The sequence below is a fragment of the Sus scrofa genome, chromosome 4 (genome assembly GCF_054392235.1).
Source record: "Sus scrofa isolate SSC_HxYL_T2T_F1_AM1 chromosome 4, Sscrofa_HxYL_maternal_Yorkshire_Landrace_v2.0, whole genome shotgun sequence".
Lineage (NCBI taxonomy): Eukaryota > Metazoa > Chordata > Mammalia > Artiodactyla > Suidae > Sus > Sus scrofa.
This window is the reverse complement of record NC_139386.1, coordinates 105,286,333-105,314,316: the sequence shown is the minus strand read 5'-3', so window position 1 is coordinate 105,314,316 and position 27,984 is coordinate 105,286,333. Positions and strand designations below refer to the sequence as shown.

At 43.2% G+C, this 27,984-nt stretch overlaps 1 protein-coding gene and 1 pseudogene across 27 annotated transcripts in view; one reads left to right on the top strand and one right to left on the bottom strand.

Annotated features, from left to right (window-relative positions):
• Positions 1-27,984, bottom strand: part of LOC102164320 (NBPF family member NBPF6-like) — a 118,751-nt gene that overhangs the window by 38,272 nt on the left and 52,495 nt on the right. For 11 of the 26 annotated variants that reach the window (XR_014844293.1, XM_085023248.1, XM_085023259.1 and 8 more), the window contains exons 2-3: positions 19,899-20,071; positions 265-467 (exon numbers count right to left, since the gene is read on the bottom strand). The gene's annotated coding sequence lies outside the window, so the exon portion shown is untranslated. Of the gene's footprint in view, positions 1-264; positions 468-4,566; positions 4,647-7,295; positions 7,447-16,093; positions 18,976-19,898; positions 20,072-27,984 lie in introns of all 26 variants that reach the window. The other 15 variants (XR_014844292.1, XM_085023276.1, XM_085023280.1 and 12 more) reach the window with 5 other exon arrangements.
• LOC146404139 (myomegalin-like) lies at positions 218-22,329 on the top strand (annotated as a pseudogene). Its single transcript, XR_014844298.1, has 11 exons — positions 218-398; positions 3,136-3,325; positions 4,205-4,329; positions 7,739-7,981; positions 16,188-16,304; positions 16,875-17,107; positions 17,990-18,133; positions 19,205-19,343; positions 19,652-19,698; positions 20,565-20,616; positions 21,304-22,329. The product of XR_014844298.1 is annotated as a myomegalin-like (transcript).

Sequence of the window (27,984 nt, the reverse complement as noted above, 5' to 3'; positions counted from 1 at the left end):
GACCCTTGCAGGCATCCCTCCCACCTGCCTGGGTCCTGCCCACAGCACAGCAGCAGCTATTTAAGGGAAAGAGCCTCCGGAGCAGCTGCAGCCAGGGCAGGAGATCAGGCAGGCAAAGAGCCCTCTGAGAGGAGGCACAGCCAAGCCAGGCATTCGGCCCCTCAGGCTCCAGGCCCAGGCCTCGAGTCCTTGGGGTTTTCTGCTGGCTGGGACAGGATCTTTGAGGTGCAGAATGGGCAACAGCATTGAGCCTCTCTCACCCACCTGTGTAACCTGCCTTCTTGCATGTTCTGGGTCGGGATTCCCCTCGACCTTCTCCAATCCGGGCCTGGAGTCCACACCTCAGCTCTACAATGAGAACCAGAGCCTTCAGGCTCAGCTGGGTCACGTTTCCAGAGGTGAGTGTCAATAGCTGCCACGAGTGTTCAGTGTTGGGCCCCTTCTTGCCTGGCCACGTCAATCACCCTCTGGGGAAGCAAAGAGACAAGGTGGAGAGGACAGCCCTTCCCAGACCCACCACCCAAACTCCCAGAGCTCTTCTCAGCCTCCAAAGGATGCCTTCCTGACACGTCCCAACCACGGGCCCTCAGGCTCCTGGGCTCCTGGGCTCCAGGGACAAGGAGCTCTAGGAAATCCACCCCTTCTGGGCAAACCTCCCCACACATACTCAGTCGTTAGCTAGCCAACTGGCCACCACTTAGTGTCTGTTCTACCTGCCCACGACCCACAGCTACTCTGGAACCAGGCAAGGAAGGGGCCTGAGGGCCCAGACACCCTCTCCGGGTTCTCCAGGCTCTGCTGCAGCTCTGTGTGTCCCTCCTCGAGCTGGTCTGCTCTCCCTATGTCCCCTCTCCACCGCCTACTCATACACTCAGGCTCCTGTTAGGTCACTGATTCTCATGACTGTGTCTGGAGGTGATACAAATATGTCCTGGCAGACTGACCTCTTTAAATCTTACTATTTATTGGGCATCAGTACATGGGCATCATTTTCAGTGTGGCCTGGTGGGCAGCTGACCTTAGTGTTAATTGACTTAATGAAACCAATATATTTTTGATTAGAACTTATTTTTATTTACAAATATTTGTTCAATAGCCAGAAGACATAAAGAATACTGGCTAAGAGGATTACACCCAGAATGAAAGAATGCTTGTGGGAAAGGATAAAGTTATCGAGAGATATCTCTAAATTAGCTCCCTCTGGAGTTGTCACTGTGGCTTAGTGGTAATGAACCCAATTAGTGTCCATGAGGCCACATGTTCAATCCCTGGCCTCGCTCAGTTGGTTAAGGATCCCACGTTGCCATGAGCTGTGATATTTGTCACAGACGCAGTTTGGATCCTGTGTGGCTGTGGCCGTGGCCAGCAGCTGCAGCTCTGATTTGACTCCTAGCCTGGGAACCTCAATATGCTGCAGGTGTGGCTCTAAAAAGCAAAAAAAAAATTTCTAATTTAATGGCATATGGCTTATAGAGGCACATGGAAATTCCCAGGCTAGGGGTCTAAAAGGAGCTGTAGCTGCCTGCCTACGCCAGAGCCACAGAAAGCCAGATCCGAGCTGTGTCTGTGACCTACACCACAGCTCAGGGCAACACTGGATCTTTAACCCACTGAGCGAGGCCAGGGATAGAACCTGCAACCTCATGGTTCCTAGTCAGAATTGCTTCTGCTGCATCACAATGGGAACTCCTAAAAAGAAATTCAGTAAAATAAAAAATAAGTAAATTTTTTTTCGTAATAACTAAAAATTGTCAGAGGAAAGGTCATTGCTCAGGAAGATAACAGAAGCCATATAGATAAGGGAAAAGGCAGAACTACTAAACTACCACTGTATGCACGGCAAGACCAGCACAGTCCTCACAGCTGAGATTACAGTAAGATTTAAAGAGGTCAATCTGCCAGGCCCAGGTGATGCCACCCCAGACAACTGACAGCACCAGAGCTTTCTTTTCAGAGTTCTTATTAATAGTCCTTGAGAATCATGAAGATCAGAAAGATGTTCCAAGACAACAGGTACCCCTGATTTTCAATATGATGAAAATGATATATACTAGTACTGCTGATGTTGATCTTTGGCAAAACTCAAGAATGGAGTATTTCATAGAGGGTGTGTGAGCACTCAGAAGATAGCATTAGAAACCAGAATGTTTTCTCTAAATGCAAGACAGGCTCTATTAAATCAGAGGATTGGGAGTCCCCTTGTAGCTCAGTGGTCAACTGCTGTGTCCTGTGCTTCAGGGCAACAGGAGATCCTGAAAGAGGGAAGGTGAGGCCTAAAAAACACACAAGACTCTTTTGCATTTTAAAAGGAGGGGGGGGACCAGAAGGCACTCTATTCCACAGAACAAAGGCCCCTAGGCTTTAGCCCACAAGACTTTTATTAGGGAAAGTGACCTGTTTAGATTAGTGAGCAAAAATAGGCATGGGGAGTGGCTAAGCCATCTCTTAGATTTAGGGAGACTACTAGCAATAAAAGTCACAGGCCTATACATCCAGGGTGTATGTAGTGCAGCTGCCTAAAGAACAACATAGTTAACATATAAGCCCCTTATTTTATTTTGACAGGAGACCCTGTACTTTAGAACGCTGCATTGGTGGACGTGCTTATCTGGCTTTTGCCACCAGGAGCATTCCTTGGCTTATCGTGCTTTTGCACATTCCAAGTTTGCTTTCTGCAGAGTTCAGCAGTTCAGTGGTCTCCAACAGTTAACGAACACAACTAGTACCCATGAGGACTCGGGTTTGATTCTTGGCCTCGCTCAGTGGGTTGAGGATCCCCTGTTGTCGTGAGCTGTGCTGTAGGTCACAGATGCAGCTTGGATCTGGCACTGCTGTGGCATAGGCTGGCAGCTACAGCTCTGACTGGACTCCTAGCCTGGGAACCTCCATATGCTGTGGGTGTGGCCATGAAAAGACCAAAAAAAAAAAAAAAAGCAGGATCAAAAGCATTGCCAAGAAAGAAGTTCCCCATTCATTGGCATTTGTAGGTAAAGTGAGCAGACACTTGCTTTGCCTCCCCCGGAAGCTACAGCATAAGCTCGTCTTAGTTCACTTTATCAGGATGGCTGTGTTGGGGCTCATCTTCCTTCTGAACTTTGCCCTACAGCATAAATACTCCTGTGTTTTGCTCAGCAGAGCACTCCCAGGAAACAGAATGCCTGAGGGAGGCTCTGTTGACCTCTCAATCCCGGCTTCAAGAACTGGAGATGGAGCTGGAGCACCAGAAGGTGGAACGGCAGCAGCTTTTGGAAGACTTGAAGGAGAAGCAGCAGGAGATCTTGCATTTCCAGGAGGAACGACTGTCTCTCCAGGAGAAAGACTCCAGGTTAGAGGGAGCCCATTGATAGGGAAGGCAGCCTTGTTCTCAGATTTAGGAGAAGGGATTTTTTTTTTTTTTTTTTTTTTTGCTGTTCCATTTTAGGGCCATACCTGCTGGCATAGGGAAGTTCCCAGGCTAGGGGTTGAACTGGAGCTGCAGCTGCCAGCCTACACCACAGCCACAGCAACACGGGAACCAAGCCACATCTGCAACCTACACCACAGCTCATGGCAACACCAGGTCCTTAACCCACTGAGCAAGGCCAGGGATCGAACCGGCATCCTCATGGATACTAGTCAGGCTTATTACTGCTGAGCCACAACAGGAACTCCCGAGAAAGGATATTGGCAAGACAATTAAGAGTCCTTTTTGAAAACCTCAATATCCCCTCTGCTATTCTAGATTTACATGTGACTGGGCAGAAGGAAGGACTTCTCTGAGAATGCCTTTTCTACTCCAAAGCTGAGAGAGCAAAACCCTGTAGAGAGGGCCTCAGCATACCACATTGTGGACAGAATACGTTCTTGTGCTTCCCGTTAGTTTTAGGGTATTAGTCTTATCATAACCTAGGGAGCTTACATACCAGCTGTGAGGCTAGTCCCTAGCAGAAACCCTACAGCTGCTTGTCAACAGGAAAAGAGCACTGTAGAGGCAGTAAGAATATCAGGTGGTGTGTCCTAAGTATGGTAGCTAATGGCATAGCTCCAAGCAAAATTACTTGACCTCACCAAGCCTCTGGTGCCACATCTGCAAAACAAAAGCGATGGTCCCCAGGACCCCTGAGTTTACACCTAGGTCTAAGATTCTGTGATGCAAAAGTTGGGTCACAGCCTCTCGCCCTGGTGTGGCCCCACCAGCTCTGCAGGCTTGCTTCTCTCCTGACAGGCTGCAGCATAAGCTGGCCCTCTTGCAGCAACAGTGTGAAGAGAAACACCAGCTCTTCCAGTCCCTCCAGTCAGAGCTACAGATCTACGAGGCACTTTATGGAAATTCCAAGAAGGGGCTGAAAGGTATGTTTTTCCTCCTCCCCGCACCCTGTGAGCTTCCTGCTCTTGCTAAGGATCCTGGTAAAGTCGTTACCTTGGGATCTGTGGAGATGCTGGAAACCTACAGAGTTCTGTCTCAGTCACTGGAGATCTCAATAAGAAGACAGGGGAGCTCACACACAAAGCACAGGGCTTGGTGACATGAGCAAGATCTGCTTAGACAGCCTTAAACATAGGCCATGAGAGTCAGATTTCACCTACCTGGATGAAAGTCCAGATCATGCAATAATTTTTTTTTTTTCACAAAGAAGTGCAAAGAACGGTCCTGGTCATGTCATCATCTGAAAACATACCGCATGTCATGAATTCTCCACCCATACAACCAGTATTGCAGGCAACCTGCTCCCATCATGACTCTTCCCCAGTGATTAAAAAAAAAAATTAAATCATAAAATAACAGTATAGAACCCACATATCCAGCCTGGATTTAAATTTTAAACCTCTTGTTGAAGATGTTTGCTCCCTCTAGTATTTGAGAATCTTGTGATCCTTCCTCATTCTTCTTCCAGTGGGAAAAGGCATTCTAAGCATTGTTAAGCCAGGCAGGCTGGAGCAGAGGACTAACACCGGTGTGATGAAATTTAGCAAAGATTTAAAAAAACACCCTGACTGTGGTTTAAAAAATCAGTGTAGATATACCGGATGGGGAGACCTGGCTCTGTAGCCCCTCATGGGCTTGAGGATGGGAGAGTGAGGTAGAAACGCATGTACACAAGGAAGCTGTAGGCCAAGATTGCTAGAAAAGCTAACTTAACCTGAGACCACTGTAGTGTAGCTGTGCTGTCCGTATGGAGAGACCACGGTAGAAATATTGTTAGACTGTGGGACACCATCTTATAAAAGGGACATTGACAAACAAGGGACACAATAAAGACAGGGACCACAATGTTGAGGGAACAGAAATCTCAAACTGGCTGAAGAAACTAAAATAATTTAGGCTTGGAAAAGATCATAAGAATATAAGAACTGCGGGGCACAGTCTTTAAGGCATTAGCCTGCTGCGGCACCCTTTGCCTGGAAAAGTAATAAAGCTATCTTTTTCTCCTTCAAAAAAAAAAAAAAAAAGAATATAAGAACTGGCTTCAACGGTCAGGTGGAGAAGAGCTGATGTGTTTTGTATCCCTTCCCTCCCAAAGGCTGAACAAGGGCCAAAGGATGAAGGGCAATGGAATCAGGATCTGCATAAGGAAGGCTTTCCTTCCCACCTGAGCCTTCTGGTGATGGAACAGCTGATTTGTGAAGGAGTCAGTCCTCTTGAAATAGAAAGGGATGATTTGTCTAGGATTCTGCTGAAGCAGTTCTTGCTTTGGATGTGATGTTGACTCCCTGAACATCTCAACTCTTAAGTTTTTTTATACATATATTTAAAAGTTCTTAAGTGATATGGTTTATTAAGTTTTACTATTCAGCCAAATTTCAATATTCATAAAATGTGATTGAGTTTTATCATTTTTTTTTTACTTTTCCAGGGCCACTCCTATGGTATATGAGGTTCCCAGGCTAGCAGTCGAATCGGAGCTGTAGCCACTGGCGGACACCAGAGCCACAGCAACGCAGTTTCCGAGCCACGTCTGCGACCTACACCCCAGCTCATGGCAACATCGGATCGTTAACCCACTGAGCAAGGGATCGAACCCGCAACCTCATGGTTCCTAGTCAGATTCGTTAACCACTATGCTATGACGGGAACTCCATGAGTTTTACAATTTTCTGATGAGAAGGTGAACGTCAAGTTCTAACTTGAAGGATTAAAGCAGCACAGCAGGCTGTAGAATAGCTCACCTACAAAGTTGTGGAAGTAGCGGTTCTGGGGGAGACCAGCCTGCCTAGAGGAGGGCTTTGTATCAGAGGGCGTGAGAAGTCAGGTTAGTGGAAAGAAGAGCTGCCATATGTAGAAGGCCTCCACAGTAGGATGACAGTTTACATTCTGTATAGTAGGCAATAGAAAAGAGTGTGTCTATTCCAAGTAAAACATGTGTATGATGGACACAATTTTAAGATGGTAAGACAGGTTGCACATACTGGAGTTGGAAGATATTACAATCAGGGAAACTTACTGAATAGGTGTAGTGATACTCTTCTGGGCATCAAGTGATGAGTTTCTAATATAAGATGCAATCAGAAGTTAAAGGGGAATGGGGAATGGATAGATGAAAGAAGTTTCAACTAATGAGCAAAACTTTGTTAGGAGTTCTCTTGGTGGCCTAGCAGTTAAGGAGTCGGCACTGCCACTGCTGTGGCTCGGGTTCAGTCCCTGGTCGGGAATGTCTGCATGCACAGGTGCAGCCAAACAACAGCAACATTGTGAGAATTTGGATTTCTAGAAAAAGTGAGATGGAGGAGCATCATGGAACTTTGGGGCTAGTCTCTAGAAACTAACTTTATCCTGAACTACCCTCCCCTTTCATGTCTTTCTCCCTTTTAGTAGGTCTTTTTGGATTCATCTCAAAGTTCCCACCATTACAGCGCCATAATCCCTTATCCTTAACTCCATAATCCACTAAGAACTCAAATCTTTTTACGCTCATTGGGTGACAAAACCGAACTGAGACAATACAGCATTCATAGTCTTCGTTTATCCCATTTAGTGGGAATATTCACATAGTTCACTGCAGCAGTACTAATGTGTCTGGTTAAGGCTTGTGGCCCAGATACGCCTGGGCACATGTTTAATATGGCATATGCATCCTCTTGCCATACTAAAAAACAAAACAAGTTCTACCTTTTAGAATACATTTGGCTTAAAAAAATACATTTGGTGTCCGAGTTTTTAGATGAGAAACTGTGGTTTTGTAGAATATTTCTTAGATCTTTTCTTCCCCGGTATATAGAAACGGACCATGGCTCATGAGTGGAGATAAAAAAACAAGATGCTGAGAAGTCAGATTAGTCATGACCTCTGGTCTTTGGTACCCCACTCCCATTCTTACCTGCTGCCTAAAGAGCTGATGGCGTCTTCCTCCTCCCCTCTTTGATCCCTGAGTGTGGAGGTCATCATATCTCCTCCTCCCTCAGCCTCGGCCCTTCTTGAGTTCAGTTCTGACCTCCTGTCTTGAAGACCCTGCTCTCTAGCCTGCAGGACTAGGGTTAACAAGGAGATGGAATACCAGGTTTGACTTCATTTGCCAATCGCATGCCTCCCTGATACACAAGGGTCATCTGAGCCTCAGGGAAAGGTCCAGACTGGAGTGTGTGCTACCTCAGTGTATGCCAGGCCCTGCCCAGGAGAGAGACATCTCTGTCACAGGTGTGTTGCTTGGGACCCTGAGATTACAGTGGGGTCCCTGGCAGAAAGGAATGACATGGGAGTGTTATGACAAATGCCTGGAAATACCGGGATCAATGCAAACAGACCCTTCCTCCCTCCTTTCAGCTTACACCTGGGATGCCTGTCACCAATCACTTTAAGCAGTGACTTGAGCCACCTGGTGGCAGAGATCCGAGCTTTGAGAGGCCAGCTGGAGCAGAGCATTCAGGGAAACAACTGCCTGTGACTGCAGCTTGAACAGCAGTTGGATGGTGGCTGGCTCCAGGAAAGCCAGCCTCAGCCTCTCCTCCGTCAACCAGAACTTCCCTGCCAACACTGACTCTGGAAGCAAGCAGCCACTCTTCCAAGGTAGGAAGGAAAAGGGAATCAGGAAGCCCTCAGCCAGTGGGGAGGTCCCCAGGATGTCTGTCATGGAAGGGACAGTCTTGCTTCTTCCACACTCCTTAAGGTCAGGGTGAAATCAGAGATGCCTTAGAACAGTGCCTTGAGTAAGAGCACAGGATTTAGGGGCAGATCTGGCTCCAGATTCTGAGTTTGCTACTTGGGCAAAGTGTTTGATCTCCTCAGGTATTTAAGCCTTAGTTCCCTCATCTAAATGATGAAGACAGTAATAATATATACTGTGCATAGTTGTATATAATGTGGAACATTAAATGAAATAATTTACAGGTGCCTGATACAGTAAAAATACAAGAAAGGGAATGTATATATACATACGACTGGGTCATAGCAGGAATTGGCACAATATTGTAAATCGAGTATATTTAATTTTTAAAAAAGTGCTCAACAATTAACAGCTGCATATTTTAATGGCTATTCCTTTAAAATTTTTTAATTTTTATTTTATATTGAAGTATACTTGATTTGCAATGTTGTATTCGTTTCAGACGTACAGCAAAGTGAATCAGTTATACATATACACATGTCCACTCCTTTTCAGATTATTTTCCCATACTGGTTATTACAGAATATTGAGTAGACTTCCTTGTGCTATACAGTATGTCCTTGTTGATTATCTATTTTATATACAGTAGTGTGTATATGTTAAACCCAAACTCCTAGTTTATCCCTCCTCCACCTGTCCCCTTTTGTAACCATAAGTTTGTTTTCCATTTTGTAAATATGTTCATTTGTATAATTTTTTTTAGATTCCACATATGGGATATCATACGGTATTTATCTTTCTCTGCCTGACTTCATTTAGTATCATAAACTTAGGTCTATCCATATTGCTGCAAATGGCATTATTTCATCCTTTTTTATGGCTGAGTAATATTCCAGTGTACCTTAGAAGATACACTACATCTTCGTTAGCCATTTCTCTGTTGATGGACATTTAGGTTGCTTCCATATTTTGGCTATGGTAAATAGTGCTACAGTGAATGTTGGGGATGCATGTATCTCTTCAAATTATGGCTTTCTCCCGATATTTGCCCAGGAGTGAGATTGCTGTATCCTATGGTAGTTCAATTTTTAGTTTTTTAAGAAGTCTCTACACTGGTCTCCGTAGTGGCTGTGCCAGTTTACATTCCCACCAACAGTGTAGGAGGTTCCCTATTCTCCACCCCTTCTCCAGCATTCATTGTTTGTAGACTTTCGATGATGGCCATTCTGGCTGGTGTGAGGTGGTACCCCACTGTAGTCTTCATTTGAAATTCTCTAATAATTAGCGAAGTTGAGCATTTTTTCATGTGCATGTGGCCATCTGTACGTCTTCTTTGGAGAAATGTCTGTTTAGCTCTTATGCCCATTTTTTGCTATTCACCTTTCTAAAATAAATTTTATTGGAGTATAGTTGACTTACAAAGTTGCGTTAGTTTCAGGTGTACAGCAAAGTCAATCAGTTATGCATTTACATAGATCCATTCCTTTTCAGTTCTTTTCCCATATAGGAATACTCAGTACTCCAAGTATTGTGTAGATTTCTCTATGCTACACAGTAGCTCAGTACTTACCTATTCTATATACAGTAGTATCTATATGTCAATCCCAACCCCCTAATTTATCACTCCCCCCCTCCCCGAATTTGCCCTTTGGTAACCATACATTTGGTTTCAAAATCTTTGAGCCTGTTTCTGTTTTGTAAGTCCTTTTGTATTATTATTTTTATTAGATTCCACATGTTAGTGATCTTATATGATACCTGTCTTTCTCTGACTTAGTATGGGAATGTCTAGGTCCATACATATTGCTACAAAAGGCATTATGTGATGCTTTTTATGACTAAGTAACATTCCATTGTATATATGTACCATAACTTCTTTATCTAATCCTTTCTTAAAGGACATTTAGGTTGCTTCCATATCTTGGCTGTTGTAAACAGGGCTGTGATGAACACTGGGTTGCAAGTAGCCTTTCGAATTATGGTTTTCTCTGGATATGTGCCCAGGAATGCGATTTCTGGGTCATATGAGAGTTCTTTATTAGTTTTTTAAGGAACTTCCATACTATTCGCCATAGTGGTTGTAGCAGCTTGTATTCACACCAGCAGTGTAGGAGTGTTCCCTATTCTCCACACCTTCTCCAGCATTTATTGTCTGTAGACTTTTTGATGATGGCCATTCTGACTGGTGTGAGGTAATACCTCAGTGTAGTTTTGACTTGCAATTCTCTGATAATTAGTCATGTTGAGAATCTTTTCATGTATTTTTTTGGCCACTGTCTGTCTTCTTTGGAAGAATGTCTGTTAAGATCTTCTGATCAATTTTTAATTGGGTTGTTTGGGGTTTTTTTTTTTTTGCATAAAGCTGTATGAGATGTTTGTATATTTAAGAGATTAATCCCTTATTGGTCACTTCATTTGCAAATATTTTCTCCCATTCTGTGGGTTGTCTTTTTGTTTTGTTTAGAGTTTTCTTTGCTGTGCAAAAGATTTCAAGTTCGATTAGGTCCCATTTGTTTGTTTTTTGTTTTTATCTTTATTACTCTAGGAAGTAGACCAAAAAAGATATTGCTGAGGTTATGTCAAAGAGTACTCTGGCTATGTTTTCCTCTAGGAGTTTTATAGTATCCAGTCTTATTTTTAGGTCTTTAATCCATTTTGAATTTATTTTTGTGTATGATGTTAGATTTCGTTCTTCTACATGTAGCTGTCTAGTTGTCTCAGCACCACTTACTGAAGAGACTGTCTTTTCTCCCTTATATATTCTTGCCTCCTTTGTCATAGACTAATTAACCACAGGTTCCTGGGTTTAGTTCTTGTCTTTCTATGCTGTTCTACTGATCTATATTTCGGTTTTTGTGCCCATACCATACTGTTTTGATGACTCTAGTTTTGTAGTGAAGTATGAAGTCCGTGAGCCTGATTCCTCCAGCTGTTTTTCTTTCTCAAGATCGCTTTGGCTATTTGAGGTCTTCGTGTTTCCATAAAAATTTCTAAAATATTTGTTCTATTTCTGTGAAAAATGCCATTGGTAGTTTGATAGGAATTGCACTGAATCTATAAATTGCCTTGGGTAGTATGGTCATTTTGATAATGTTGATTCTTCCAGTCCAAGAACACGGTATATCTTTCCACCTGTTTGTGTCACTGCTTTCCAACATCAGTGTCTTACAGTTTTCAGAGTACAGATCTGTTGCCTTGTTATGCAGTTTTACTCCTAGGTTTTTGATACCCTTTGATGTGATGGTAAGTGGGACTATTTCCTTAACTCCTCTCTCTGATCTTTTGTTGGTAGTATATAGAAATGCAAGAGATTTCTTTTTGTTACCAAAAAAAAAGAAATGCAAGAGATTTCTGTGTATTAATTTTGAATCCTGAAATTTTATCAAATTCATCGATGTGCTCTAGTAGTTTTCTAGTAGTATCTTTAGTATTTTCTATGTATAGTATCATGCCGTCTGCAAACAATGACAGTTTTACATCTTCTTTTCCATTTGGATTCCTTTTATTTCTTTTTCTTCTCTGACTGCTGTGGTATAATGTGTCTTTTAAGGCCTGTGTTTCCTTATGATTTTCTGTCTAGCTGATTTTTCCATTGGTGTAAGTGGAGAGTTAATCGTCCACTATTATCGTGTTAATCGTCCACTGTCAGTTTCTCCTTTTACAGGTGTTAGCATTTGCCTTATATATTGAAGTGCTCCTGTGTTGGGTGCAATATTTATAATTGTTGGAGTTCCTGTCATGGCACAGAGGAGATGAATCCGACTAGGAAGCATGAGGTTGCAGGTTTGATCCCTGGCCCCACTCTGAGGGTTAAGGATCCGGCATTGCCATGAGCCATGGTGTAGGTCACAGACGCAGCTCGGATCTGGCATTGCTGTGGCTCTGGTGTAGGCTGGCAGCAACAGCTGTGATTAGACCCCTAGGCTGGGAACTTCCGTATGCTGTGGGTGTGGTCCTAAAAAAGACCTATATATATATATATATATATATATATATATATATATATATATACACACACACACACACACACACACATATATATATACACACACACATATATATATATACACACACACACACATATATATATATATATATTTACAATTGTTATACTTCTTCTTGGATTGATCCTTTGATCATTGAATTGTCATATGTAGCATCCTTCTTTGCTTTTTTTAACCATCTTTATTCTAAAGTCTATTTGTCTAATGAGAGTATTGCTACTCCAGATTTCTTTGTTCTTTTTTTTTAGGGCTGCACCCACAGCATATGGACGTTCCCAGTCTAGGGTTCAAATCGGAACTGCAGCTACCAGCCTACACCACAGCAACAGCAACGAGGGATCTGAGCATGTCTGTGACCTATACCACAGTTTACAGCAACACTGGATCCTTAACCCACTGAGTGAGGCCAGGGATCAAATCAACATCCTCATGGATATACTAGTCAGGTTCATTACTGCTGAGCCATCATGGGAACTCCCCAGATTTCTTTTGGTTTCCGTGTGCATGAATTACCTTTTTCTACCCCTTCACTTTCAGTCTGTATGTGTCCTTAGATCTAAGGGGGTCTGTTTTAGACAGCATATATATAGTTCTTGTTTTTGCATCCATTCAACCAATCTGTATCTTTTGGTTGGAGCATTTAATCAATTTATATTTAAGGGAATTAAGGATATCTAAACTTTTCTTGCCACTTTTTAAATTGCTTTGGGTTTGTTTCATAAGCCTTTTTTCTTTTCTTCCTCTTGGTTTCTTCTCTTCTTCAATAACTATTTTCAATGTTGTGTTTGGATTGCTTTTCCTTTTGTGCATGTGTGTGCATCTAGTATAGATTTGTTTGTGGTTACTGCATGGTTTTGATATAGCAGTCTCCCTTCTCTGTCTCTCTCTCTATGTGTGTGTGTGTGTGTGTGTGTGTGTGTGTGTGTGTATACATATTACACGATTGTTTTAAATTACTTGTCCCTCAATTTCAAATGCATTTTCAATATCCTACATTTGTACTCTCCTCTTTGGACGATTTCCAGTATGATATCGTATTTGTGCGTAGATGATTTCCTACCTTCACTATGTGTTTGCCTTTTACGAGTGAGCTTTCTCATCTATCATATTCTAGTTTCTACTCATGGCCTTTTCTTTTCCCCTACAGGAGTTCCTTTAGCATTTGTTGTAAAGCTAGTTTGGTGGTGCTGAAACCTCTTAGCTTTTGCTTGTCTGTAAAACTATTTTTTTTTTGGCTGTGCCTGTGGCATCTGGAAGTTCCTGGGCCAGGGATCACACCCACGCCACAGCAGTGACATGAGCTACAGCAGTGGCAATGCCAGATGCTTAACCAATAGGCCACCAGGGTACTCCTGTAAAGCTTTTGATTTCACTACTGAATATGAATGAGAGCCTTGCTGGGTAGAGTTCATGGCTGTAGCTTTTCCCCTTTCATCACTTGATAAACATATCATGCCACTCATTTCTGGCCTGCAGAGTTTCTGCTTAAAAATCAGCTGATAGATAACTTATGGGGATTCCTTTGCATGTTATTCACTGCTTTTCCTGTGTTGCTTTTATTTTTATTGGAGTATAATTGATATACAATGTTGTGTTAATTTCTGCTCTACAGCAAAGTGATTCAGTTACACATAGATATACACACTCTTGTTGATTTTAATATTTTCTTTTGTCTTTAAGTTTTGTCAGTTTGATTAATATCTGTCTCAGCAATGTTCCTCCCTGGGTTTATCCCATATTTTAAGACTCTGTGTGCTTCCTGGACTTGTGGTTCCTTTCCAATGTTAGCGAAGTTTTCTGTTATCTCTTCAAATATAGTCTACAGCCCTTTCTCTCTTCTCCTTCTGTGACCCCTATGGTGTGAATGTTCTGCACTGAAACATGTACCAAAGTTCTCTTAGATTGTTCTTATTTCTTTTCATGCTCTTTCTTTTCTTCATTCTGCTCCATGGCAGTGATTTGCACCAATCTGTCTTCAGGCTCACTTTTTAGTTTTTAGGCCTCATTTATTCGGTTATTGATTTTTTGTTTCAGTTAATGTATTTGCACCTCTCTGTTCTTTAAATCTTCTAGTTCTTTGTTAAATATTTCATGCATCTTCTTGGTCTCTGCCTCCTTTGTCTTTCTGAGATCTTTGATCATCATTACTCTGAATTCTCTTTCAGGCAGACTGCCCACTTCCACTTCAATTAGTGGTTTTCCTGCGGGGTATCTTGTTCCTTCTGCTGGAATGTATTTCTCTACCATTTTATTGTTTCTAACTTTCTGCATTTGTGGTCTCCATTCTGCAGGCTGCAGGACTGTAATTCTCCTTCTTGTGTCTGTCTCATGGTGGGTGAGGTTGGTCTAAGGGCTTGTGCAGGTAGTCTAGTGGGAGGACTTTTGCCTACCCACCAGTGGGGGGAACTGGATCTTTTCCCTCTGATGGCCAGAGCTGTGTCAAGTGGTGTGTTTAGAGTCAGCTATGGGCTCAAGATAACTTTAGGCAGCTGTCTGCTGCTGGGTGGGTCTGTGTTCCCACCCTGTTGGCTTTTGGTCCTCAGAGGTCCCAAAACTGAAGTCTGCAGGCTTCACACTGCAGGCTTCATCACTCACACTGATGAACATTTCCTGGTGCCTCTGCCACCAGTATCCTGCCCCCACAGTAAGCCACAGCCACCCCCCAACTCCCCAGGAGACACACCAAGACCAGCAGGTAGGTCCTGCCCAAGCTCCTGTGGAGTCATAGTTGTGCCCTGGTTCCCAGTGCACATAAAACTTGTGTGTGTCCTCCAAGGGTGGAGTTTCTGTTTGCCTCAGTCCTGTGGTGCTCCCACACTCAAGCCCCACCGGCCTTCAAAGCCAAGGCCTCTGGTAGCTCTTCTTCCCAATGCCAGACCCCAAGGCTGGGCAGTCTGGTGTGGAGCTCAGACCTCTCACTACTGTGGGAGAATCTCTGCAATATAATTATTTGCCAGTTTGTGGTGCACCCACATGGTATGAGATTTGATATTGTGAAATTGCCCCTCCTACTGACTCTTTGTGGCTTCTTTTTTGGCTTTGGATGTAGGATATCTTTTTTTGTACGATCCAGGCTTTTTTATTGATAGGTGTTCAGCAGTTAGTTGTGATTTGGTGGTTTTTTGAGAGGAGGCAAGTTCAAGTTCTTTGACTCTGTCATCTTCTCTCCTCTCCCTAATGTCTGTTCCTTATGTGTGCAGGGTGCTTTAACATTCACCACGTTTTCAAGTGCTTTTTCAAATAATTTCATCAGAGATAGGACAGGTTTTATTGCCTCTGTATTTCACATGAGAAAACTTCAGCATTGAGACAATTAAAAGACATTCTAAGTTTCCTGGAGTTAGAGGCCAACCCAGAATTCAAAGCAGAAGTTTTGATTTCCAGTCTCTGTTCCTTCCACCTCACTATGCTCTGTCTCAGTACTGCTCATCTTTCCTCTAACCAGGCTTTCCCTTCTGACTGCCTCCCCACGACACCAGCCAGGACTCAGCCCCATTGGCCCAGTCACTCCTCCTTCTCCTCCAGCATGAGACCTGAGCTGGAAAGCAGGCTCTAAGCCACATTTGCTTGACCAGGATTATTTCAGTCTTCTGGTGGGATTTTCCAATTCCTCCCTGGAGGTTTGCTGCCTGGGCTCCATTAGGGCATCTCAAACTTACCAGGGCTTCTATCTCCTATTCTTCTCATACTACTCTATATTTCACTCATCAAAATGGAGATTAGAGTGCTCAGTTTAATCACACATAAACCCATTCATTCTTTGATGAAATATTTATATATATATATATATATATATACATATATATATATATATATATACATACTGTATATATCTAGGTATATTTCTATTTAGTTATAAAGCATGGTAAAAGACATACCACATACAAAATTATATTCAAATCTGGGGTTAGAAAAACATACCTAATCATTTTTCAAACTGGAAGTCACTTTCTCATGGAACACCCTTCAATTATAGGAACATCTTACTTTTGCAAAATAAGTGATTTATTTGCCATTGGTTTTGACTGTGGGTACATGGATGACGATTAGGTAAGAAGAGCACGATGTTACCTTAGATTTCCAATGGCAAAGCCTAAGCTGTGCATGCGTTTGGGGAGCAGCATTTTCCAGGGTTCCTAAAGCTGTGATTATCTTTACTTGCTAGATTCAGTTGCCTCCCCTCCAGTTCGGGATGTGGGCATGAATTCTCCAGCTCTGGTCTTCCCCAGCTCTTCTTCTGCTCCTCCTGGCTCAGAGACCACAACCTTCAATAGGACAAATGGTAAACAGGGCAACTACAGGGCTCAGGGTCTAGTGATGATGGAAAGTTATTGATGCAACTAATAGTTGGTTCTCTATATGTACATTATCTGAATTTAGAGAGATTTTTTCTGCATGTCCCAAGGCCCTTAGCCCTACTTATTGCACCTTCTGTGGCTGCCTTTTTTTGTCATTTTTCTTTCTCCTATGGCTTTCCTATTGCTCTGGTACTGCCTCATTGCACTATAATCTCTGCCTTCTTAAAAGTGCTCTCTATCCAACTTAATTTCCTTGTCTGTGTCTTCTCAACCCCCAAATTTAAAAGTTTTTATTAATAATATCTGCCCTGAATACTTTATTGGTCAATAAGGATAAAAGCTGCCTCCTGGCAATCTATCATCATGAGGTGATATAAGAAAGATTATAGAATATAAAACCCAGAGTATCTATGGACTTCACACTTGTGCTTTCCAAGACTGTCAAGATTTCTTGTTTCTGGCCTCTCTCACTACTTGATGTCCTTTTTGGATTGAACTGAGAATATGCTTATGAATAACAGTGGATTCTGTTGTGTTGTGGTATTATTCCTCAGAGCTGGGTTTGGATGCTTCTCCAGTGATGAAGAACCCTCACCCTCCCAAGCTGGAAGGTGATGCTACTGACGGCTGCTTTGCCAATAAGCATGGCCGCCATGTCATTGGACACATTGATGACTACAGTGCCCTAAGACAGCAGATTGAGGAGAGCAGTCTGCTGGTCAAGAAGATAGCATCTCTCATGAGATCAACCTGCAACTTTCCTGGCCTTGAAGCTCCAGGCCCAGAGGTAATCATATCATAGCTCTCAGGTGCCCTTTTTTCTCAGGGCCTTTCTTCTTCTGATTTTAGCTCTTTCTCCTGCTATTCTTTTCATGCTCCAGATCTGAAGCCAGCTCCAATCTTCCATTTTCATCTGCTAAGTTCACTATAAGCTCTGCTCTGTTCTATATGTAGCTGACTTGATATATCCCCCTCAGAACCACAGAAAAGCTTTTACAGCATTGCCATCCTCATTGCCATCCTCATCAGTAGAGCATGTTAAGTGTCAACATACATGTGGTGCTGTACTGAGTACCTTTTATTTGCTTATTATCTACTGAAGCCATGCTTGCACATGACCATCTGTAGGCAGAAAAGAAAAAAAAATATGTCAGTTGGCTAGGAATTCAGAATTTGAATCCATATGGGCAGGCGTGATATCAGACGTGCTGTGGGAGTGACAGCATGAACCCAGAGTCAGCTGTTATCCCAAGCAGGGAAAGTAACAGGTCCACAGGGGGTGCATAAGTTCTTTGGGGAGTAGAAATACCAGACAAAGGGAGTGGCACCTCAGTCCTACAAACAGTGCAGCTCATCTGATGCATAAGCTGTGATTTAGGGAAGGGCAAGATGGGGCCAGTGCAAAAACTAAGGACCTCAGATTCTAAAGCACAAAGCAGGGCTAGAAGTTAAAGAGTACGGGGGAAGCTGGAATCAAATGAATTCCTGCCATAGGAGGTTCCTGCTGAGATCAGAGTAGCTCACTTTCTGGGCTAAAAAACGGATTTCACAGGGTCAAGTAGACCACGTCTGCGCCTCACTCACAAAAGAAGCTGAGGCTTATGCTCAGGAAAAAAGAAGTGATTTCTCAGCCCCAGGGATACCCATGGCTACCTCCCCCTTTTCCCAGGAGATGGGCAGCAAAGGTGTCCATGAGCTCCTGAGCAGCACCAACACTCTGCACCAGCGGCTGGAGGAGTCGACCTCCCTCCTCACCATGTTCTGGCGAGCAGCCTTGCCAAGCTCCCAAGGCCCTGCACTGGCTGGCAAAGTGGTAAGAAACCAGCATCGTCTACAGGTCCTGCCCCCAGATATCCTTCTGCCTCCTTGGTCTGCACATCCTGAAGTTTGGGAGCCAAATGGTCAGTTGGGACAGAGGGAGCTGATGGGAGTGTCCCTGGAGGGAGACTTCCCCATGATGGCCGATTTCAGTCTATCTCTGACTATATCTCTTCGCCTCCCACCCACAACCCCTCAAATAAGTAATCAAAGAGAAAAAGGAAAAGATATGGAATAGGCAGACATGAGAGCCCGGGTAACCCATAAACCTTTGGTTTCTTCACTTTTCCAAAGTTTAGCTGAGCTGAAGTTCTTGGCCATGTTGAAACATCAATACTTCCTTTCCCATCCCCACCTTACCCCCAGGTCCACATAGTCAGGCAGGATCACAGAATGTCACCAGAAGTCAACTGGCCTCTTTTAGCCACCCACTGGAATCCCAGAAAAATCACTTAAATCAGCTTCTCTGGGTCAGTCCTAGGGAGAGTCCGCCTCCCCCAGGGGCTTTCATATCTCAGGCTGGCTCTCTGGTTGGTGATCTCGGATACACAGCTTTCAGGATCCCTGCAAAAGGGTGCAAACTCCAGACTAATATCACTGACACCTTAGGGGACCCAACGATGCTAATTTCATAGAAGGGGTTGTTTTGCCATCTTAAGGCTGGCCCAAACATGTACAAACTTGCTGACTCTCTCAGCCAGCTCTGTCTCCCCAGACATAATACTCCTAAAGTAGCCAAGTCTTACTTGGGATGCCAAAGTGAGTTAACTATGTCAGCACCAAATCTGAGCTCTTGTTCATAGCCGGGAATGTCCGTGTGGCCTGGAGTCAGATTCTCTGCAACAACAGGAGCGTCGTCTGTGCTAAGCTGCACCGGAGCTGCCAGGTCCTCAGTGTTCCCACCTAACGGCCCGTTCAGAGCCATCATCACCTGGAGGGCTTTAATGAGGGGAACCCAGTCCAGAAATAGTTGGAAAAATTGTAAAATCCTGTTTGGGGTTGTAAAGAGCCACAAGGCACAGGGTGCTTTAGGCCTTCTGACCATTGACAGTCTTTTTCTCCCCAGGGAGAGTCCGTGAAAAGGGAGCTTCTGGAACTGAAAACCAAACTATCCAAACAGGAGAGTCTACTTCAAAGCACGACCGAGCGTCTAAAGACTGCCAACCAGCAGAAGGAGAGCATGGAGCAGTTCATCTTCAGCCAGTGTGGGTAACCCCCAGCCGGGGAATGCGACAGGAAATGGAGGGTGGGCAGATTCCCCACTTGCGCGGTGGATGGACAGTGACCAGAGAGGCTCAGGGACAGGGGAGACTGATGTGACATTCCTGAACCTCCTGTGCCATCAGCAATCAGGGAGGCAGAGGGAGGGCGTGGGGGACAAACTCCAGACTAATATCACTGACACCTTAGGGGACCCGAGCCGAGTGTCCAGAAAGGACGGCCTTTAGAACATATACCCAAGGCAATGCCCTGCTGGTAACTGCTGCCTTTGGGGGCCGTTTTGTTGTTTCAGTGACCAGGACTCATGATGTTTTGAAGAAGGCAAGGACTAACTTGGAGGTAAGGAAACTACTAGACCAGTCAGAGCCATAGAGCTCATCCCAAACCCATCACCAGCTGTCATCAGAGTCTGCAGGTAATCCCTGAACTGCTCTGACCTTCCAGGAGATTACTGGTCCACTAGTGGGAGCACAGGGCCTCAACGAGCATCCCTCTATCTCTGTCCCCATCAGCCTCCCACCCCAATTAACCTTCTCTACCTCGTGGCTCACTCTCACTCTGTCATCATCTTCTCTCTTGATTCCAGTTCTCTCTCCATTGTGCCAAGGACAAATGTGGTTCAGTTGATTGTCAAGGCCAGAGGTCATAGGGTCTGCTTCTGATGAGCTTCCAGTAAAGGGGTCCTGAAGCCCGTCATATGCTCTGGGCTTTCCTATACAAATATAGGGGAAAATAACAGTAAGATGCAGCCTAATTAGTTGATTTCACTGCATACCACTGGGTTAAGAATAGCAATTTGATTTTGACTTATCTTTTTCTTTAAGCAACAACATGAAAGAAGGTCATTGGGCCTGTTGATCTAAAGGAGAATTTGGTAATAAGTAAAAACTGAACCTTAAAGGGAAAGAGCTCATTTCTCTGTTTATTTGAAACACTAACACACTGCCTAGCAACCACTTTGAAGAAAAACTTGAGGTGTAGAAATGGCTTAAAAAACAGAAACTAAATCTTTTACCATGGACTTTAAAGCTTTGCCATAAGCAATTGAGCGCATTCCTAGGAATGTTCCTAAATTATAATCTAAGAGAATGGTGACCCTACAGTATGAAAATGGGTTGGGCCATGATTTATCTTTTTTTTTTTTTTTTTTGATAATTCCTTTTGTTTTTCTCTGATGAATTCCTTTCTTTCCTGAGCCTCTTTAGAAGAACACTTACAAGATTGCCTCCATAAAGCCTTATTCCTGTCCCAGCAAAGGTAACCCAACTGCATCTCTTACTGCTGGCTCCCCAGTTTAGAATTCCTCTCTACTTCCCCTAGGCATTGGGAAGGGCCCAAAGCCTGGTTTCTAATTCCAGGCTTGTCACTAACTGGCTGTGTGGCTTTGGCTGGCCCCAGTCTCGGTGATCCTGCTGCCCCTCATCTGTAGGAGGTGGGACTAGACTTAGATGATGCTGACTCGCCCCCCCGCCCCTTTTCTCATCAAGTAAATGAAACAAAAACTGAATAGGAGGACCTCCCTGTCCTCTTCTTCCTACAACAGGCTGTTTGTACATGTGCATGTTTCATACCAAGCACGTCTTGTCCTGGGAGATCACAAAAGCCATCCTTTTTCTCCAAAGTGAATTGGAGAGTGACCTGGTCCCTGAAGGGGGAGCATAGCATCCAGCCACCTGATGTGCAGTGGCTTTGAGCAGAGGTATCGCCACAGGAGGCGGTGGGAAGCTTTTCCTCTGACCTGTGGCACCAGGCGCTCCTCCAGACCTCAGCACATCCCCTTAGCTCATCGTCTTAACAGCCTCTCACTGTGCTCCTGGCTCATGTCAGCACTCAGCTCTCTCTCCAGCCTCAGGAGCTGTCGCCACTCAGCTCTCTCTCCAGCCTCAGTCAGCCACCAGCAGGGCCTGATAATGGGCTCTTACTTTGTGTTATTTTGGTCTCCAGGTGAAATCCCTAAGGGCTCTGCCATGCACTCCAGTCCCGTGACCCTTGCCTTTCAGGAGCCATACAAGACTCGAAGCCACTCAAAACAGCAGGAAGGATGGGCCTGCCCGCCTTTTGCACAGCTCCCTGTCTGCTGAGGAGGACCAGGGTCCCCTCCTCTACACCTGATGAAAGAAGTCAGAGATGTAGCCTGGTGGGGCAGGGCGAAAGGCAGAGGGCCTTCCCTGTACTTGTGGCATAACCAGTCGCAGTTGCGGAATAACCTGGCCCACTTGGCCCAGCGCTAAGCAAAACATGCATAGCTTGTAGAGGACCTCGTGACACTGCTTCTGAACACGCCTAAGGCATGGGAACCAGCAACAGCACATTTCTCACCTCAGCACCCATCCTCAGCAGGTCAACTCGGGGGGAGGAGGGCCTGCCTCCTAGGAATGGGACATGAGGTCCCGACACTGGAGCTCCTGGGCAGATCTAAAAGCACAGGACTGAGCAGCAGTGCCCTGCTGGACAGTGTGGCCTGGGCCCTACGACCTAACTGGGGGCCAGCACAGCTGAGTCACAATCAGGCTGGGCATCAGTCTACACTGCAGCACCTGAGTTATTTGAATCCATGTGGTGAGAGGTGACTCCGAGATACCATCTCATGCTCAGCCTGTACCTCCTGTTTCTGTTCCTTCGTGATCTCCAAAAAAGTGTTCTGACCTCACTCTGAAGATACTGTCCCATTTTGTCCTCCTACCTTCTCTCTGGAACTGGGGACTGATGGCCACACCAAGCCCACTGAAAGTCTTGTGTAAAGCAAACCAGTGATCATTTTAAGTGATATATCTGAGGGCCCCAATTGTGCTAAAGCATAGTCTGTATCTTTACAGTGCTTTAGAATGTCTGTATGTGTGTATAAATGTATCATACATATTTATATATGTTGCTATAGCAGTATGTGTGTAAGCTAACATAACTGGTGGACAGGGTCAGGGAGAGAAAATGAAAACGTCTTGTTCATGGCTATTAAAGGAAAATATGGGAGTTCCCGTCGTGGCGCAGTGGTTAACGAATCCGACTAGGAACCATGAGGTCGCGGGTTCGGTCCCTGCCCTTGCTCAGTGGGATAATGATCCGGCGTTGCCGTGAGCTGTGGTGTAGGTTGCAGACGCGGCTCGGATCCAGCCGTTGCTGTGGCTTTGGTGTAGGCCGGTGGCTACAGCTCCGATTCAACCCCTAACCTGGGAACCTCCATATGCCGCGGAAGCGGCCCAAGAGAAAGCAACAACAACAACAACAAAAGACAAAAGACAAAAAAGACAAAAAAAAAAAAAAAAAAAAAGACTAAAGGAAAATATGTATACAGAAATAAAATTTCTTCGCTTAGTTTCCAGTTTCTGCTCCAGTCACCACAGTGAGGATGTAAAAACAGAAAAGACAAACTGTCATTAAAAACCTCAAGATCTCTGAATAACCAAAGCAATCTTGATAAAGAAAAACGAATCTGAAGGGATTCAGGCTCCCTGACTTCAAACGATATGGTCTCTTCAATTAGCGGTGCTGGGAAAACTAGACAGCTACATGTAAAAGAATGAAATTAGAACACCCTCTAAAACTGTTCACAAAAATTAAACTCAAAATGGATTAAATGCCTAAATATTAGACCAGATACTATAAAAGTCCTGGAGAAAAACATAGGTGGAACACTCTTTGACATAAATCTCAACAATATCTTTTCTTTGTCTTCCTCCTAGACAATGAAAATAAAAACAAACAAATGGGACCTAGTTAAACCTAAAAGTCTTGGCACAGCAAAGCAAGCCATTACCAAATTAAAAGACAACCCACAGAATGGCAGAAAATATTTGCAAACAACGTGACCAAAAGGTGATTGAGCTCCAAAATATATAAACATCTCACACATCTTTATATCAAATAAACAAGCAACCCAATTAAACATTGGTCAGGAGATCTAAACAGTCATTTCTCCAAAGAAGACAGACAGATGGCCAAAAAGCACATGAAAAGATGCTCAACATCACTAATTATTAGAGAAAGGTAAATCAAAACTATAATGCGGTATCACCTCACACCAGTCAGAATAGCCATCATCAAAAAGTCTACAGGAGTCTTCAGTGTGGTTCAGCAGGTTAAGAACCCGACTAGTATCCATTTCAATCTGGTGTTGCAGCAAGCTGTGGCATACGTTGCAGATGTGGCTCGGATCTGGCATTGCTGTAGCTGTAGCACGGGCCAGCAGCTGCAGCTCCAATTCGACCCTTAGCCCAGGAACTTCCATATGCCACAGGGGCAGTCCTAAAAAGAAAAAATCTACAAACAAGAAATGATGGAGTGGGTATACAGAAGAGGGAACCCTCCTATACTCTGGTGGCAATGTAAGTTGGTATGACCACTGTGGAGAACAGTATGGAGGTTCCTTAAAAAAATAAATATAGAGCTGCCATATGATCTAGCAATCCCATTCCTGGGCATATAGCCAGCAAACACCATAATTCAAAAAGATACATGCACCCGAATGTTCATTGCAGCACTATTTACAATGGACGCAAACTAAATGTCCATCAACAGAAGACTGGATAAAGACGATGTGGTACATACACACAGTGGAGCATTAGCCATGAAAAAGAATGAAATGATTCTCTTTTTAGCGACAGGGATAGACCTAGAAATTATCATACTAAATGAAGTAAGTCAGACAAAAGACAAATATCATATGAGTTCACTAATATGTAGAATCTAATAGAATGGACACAATAAAATCACAAAACAGAAACAGATTCAGAGATCTCAAAACCAAACTTATGGTTACCAAAGGGGAAACATGGAGCGAGGGATAAATCAGGGTGTTGGGAGTAATATACACACACTACTATACATAAAAGAGACAGCAGGTAACAAGAACCTACTGTATAGCACAGGGAAGTTTACGCAACACTGTGTAATAATCTGTATGGGAAAAGAACCTGAAAAGGAATATATGTATACACACCACTATATATAACTTTGCAGGCCAAAGGAGCAGCATCAGCTATTTGAAGTTTGAAAGGGAAAACCCTGCAACCTAGGATACTCTACTCAGCAAAATTATCATTTAGAATAGAAGGAGAGAAAAGGAATTTCTCAAGGAAGTAAAAACTGGAAGAATTCAGCAAGGCTAAACCTGCCCCTAAAGAAATACTGAAGGGTCTTCTATAAATAGAAAAGAAGCAAGAATCTATGGGAACAGAAAATCATAATAAAAGAACCGATCACTTATAAGCCAGTGGAGATAAAAAATAAATAAATAAAAAGTGGGGCTTCCTGTCGTGGCTCAGTGGTTAATGAACCCAACCACTATCTATGAGGATGCGGGTTCAATCCCTCGCCTTGCTTAGTGGGTTAAGGATCCGGCGTTGCCATGAGCTGTGGTGTTGGTTGCAGATGCGGATCAGATGCCATGTTGCTGTGGCTATGGTGCAGGCCAGCAGCTACAGCTCTAATTCGACTCCTAACCTGATAACTTCCATGTGCTGAGAAAACTTTTTTTTAAATAAATAAAACAATAAAAACTGTAAAAGCAAGTATAAACACAAATAACAGAGGATGAGCATGAAGGTGTAAAATAGGACACCAAAATCACAAGATGTGGGGGAGGGGGTATAAAAATGTGTATCCCTTAGGATGTGTCTGAAGTAGTATGACTTCCAGTTTAAACAAGTTGATATAGTTATGGATCAACACACCTGAAAGCCAGGGTAGTAACCACAAATAAAAAATACACAACAGATTCACTAAAACCACTAAGAAAGGAACTCAAGCATACTATAAATCATCAAACCACAAAGGAAAAACAGAAGAAGTGAACAAAGAAGAACTAGAAAAGCAACTGGAAAACGTGGATTAAAACGGCAGTAAGTACATACCTATTAATAATTACTTTGCATGTCAATGGATGAAAATCTCTGATCCAAAGACAGAGTGGAAGATTAGATTTTTTTTAAAAAAAAAGAACCTACAATATGCTGCCTACAAGAGACCAATTTCAGGGCAAATGATAAGAGACTAAAAGTAGGGAATGGAAAAAGATATTTCATGCAAATGGAAACAACAAGAAAGTGGGGATAGGGAGTTCCCATCATGGCTCACTGGTAACAAACCCAACTAGCAACCATGGGGATGCGAGTGCAATTCCTGGCTTTACTCAGTGAGTTAAGGATCTGGTGTTGCCATGAGCAGACATGGTTCAGATCTGGCATTGCTGTGGCTGTGGTGTAGGCTGGCAGCTGCAGCTCCATTTTGACCCCTAGCCTGGGAACTTCCACATGCCCCAGCTGCAGCAAAAAAAAAAAAAAAAAAAAAAAAAGAAAGAAAGAAAGAAAAGAAAAGAAAAAAGAGAGTAGGGATAGCAATGCCCAAATCAGACACGATAGACTTTAAAACAAAGGCTATAAAGAAAGATAAAGAAGGACACTAATAATGAAGGGATTGGGTGCATATGTTACACTCTTTAACATATATGCACTCAATATAAGGAGTACCCAAATACATAAAATAAACAGTACCAGACATAAGAGAGAAGTTGCCATGAATACAGTAACAGTAGGAGACTTTAACACCTCACTCACATCAAGGCACAGATCTTCAGATAGAAAGTGTCCTAAGTGATACAATAGACCAGTGGAACTTAATATCTATAGGATGCTACATCCCTAAAAACCTCCAGAATACACATTCCCTCCAACCTTGCATGGAATGCTCTCTAGGAATGACTACATACTACGTCACAAAACAAGCCTCAACAAACATAAAAGCACAGAAATTATTTCAAGCATCTTTTCTGACCACAATGGTATGAAACCAGAAATAAGTCACAGGAAGAAAAGTGGAAAAACAATGAACACATGGAGACAAAACAGCATTATGAAAAACCCAATGGATGAATGATGAAATTAAAAAAATAAAATAACCTCAAGAAAAATGAAAATGAAAGCAAAACCTTTCAAAAATCTATGGGATACAGCAAATGCAGTTCTAAGAGGGAAACTTATACTGATACAGGCCCTTACTCAAGAAACATGGAAAAATCTCAAACAACCTAACCTAACATTTAAAAGAAAGAGAGAACGAACACATACAACCTAAAGTCAGCAGAAGGAAGGACATAATAAAGATCAGAGAGGAAATAAAATAATGATTCAAAAATCAGTGGAAAAGCTCAATAAAACTTAAGAGCTAGTTTTTTGAAAAGATAAACAAAATCAACATATATCTAGCTACGCTCACCAAGAAGAAAAAAGACCCAAATAAAAATTAGGAATTAGGAGTTCCCATCATGGCTCTGCAAAAACAAATCTGACTAGTATCCATGAGGATGCAGGTTCAATCCCTGGCCTTGCTCAGTGGTTTACGGATCTGGCACTAACATGAGCTGTGGTGCAGGTCGCAGACAGGGCTTGGATCTGGCAGTGCTCTGGTTGTGGCCTAGGCCAGCAGCTGCTGCTCCAATGAGCCCCCTAGGCTGGGAACCTCCATATGCCACAAGTGCTGCCCTAAAAAAGACAAAAAAAAATAGGAATTAAACAGCAAAAATAATAATTGGTAGCACAGAAGTCCAAAAAAAAATTAAAATACTATGAAGAATTGTATGCTAACAAATCCGACAACTGAGAAGAAATAGACACATTTCTAGAAACACAGAGACTGACAAAACTGAGTCAAGAAAAACCATTATTTGAAGAGACAAATCACTAGAGGTGAAACGGTATCTGTAATTTAAAAAACAAAAAAACTCCTTCAAACAAACGTACAAAACCAAACAACTTCACTGGGGTATTCTACCAAATGTCCAAGGAAAAATGTATAACTATTCTCACACTATTCCAAAAGATTGAAGAAGAAGGAACACATCGAAATTCATTCTATGAAGCCAGCATCACCCTAATACCAAGACCAGTCAAAGATAATACCAAAAAAGAAAATCACAGGCCAGGAGTTCCTGCTATCATGCCCCAGGATCAGTGGTGTCTCTGCAGCACCAGGGTGCAGGTCAGATCCACAGCCCAACACAGCTGGTTAAAGGATCCAGCGTTGTTGCAGCTGAGGTATGGGTCACAACTGTGGCTCACATCTAGTAGCTGGCCTGGGGACTCCATAAGCCTTGGAGTGGCCTAAAAAGGGAAAAAAAAAATTACAGGCCAATATCTTTGCTAAATGTAGATGAGAAAAGCCTCAACAAAATATGAGCAAATCTGGAGTTCCCAGTTGGCACAGCAGCTTAAGGATCTGGTGTCATCACTGCTGTGGCATGGGTTTGAACCCTGGCCTGGGAACTTCCACATGCGTTCTGTGGCAACAAAAAAGAAGAAAAATAATAGCAAACCAAATCCATCAACACATGAAAAAGATCATTCACTACAATCACGTTGGATTCATTCCACGGTCACAAGCATGGTCCAATATATACAAATCTATCAATATGATACACCACTTTAACAAAAGGAAAGACAAAAACACAATCATCTCAACAGATGCAGAAAAATCATTTGACAAAATTCAACATCCATTCATGATAGAAACTCACCAAAGTGGGTATAGAGGGAATGTATCTCAACATAATAAAAGCTTTATGACAAACCCACAGCCAACATAATACTGAACAGGGAAAAGCTAAAACACTTCCCACTAAATTCAGACAAGACA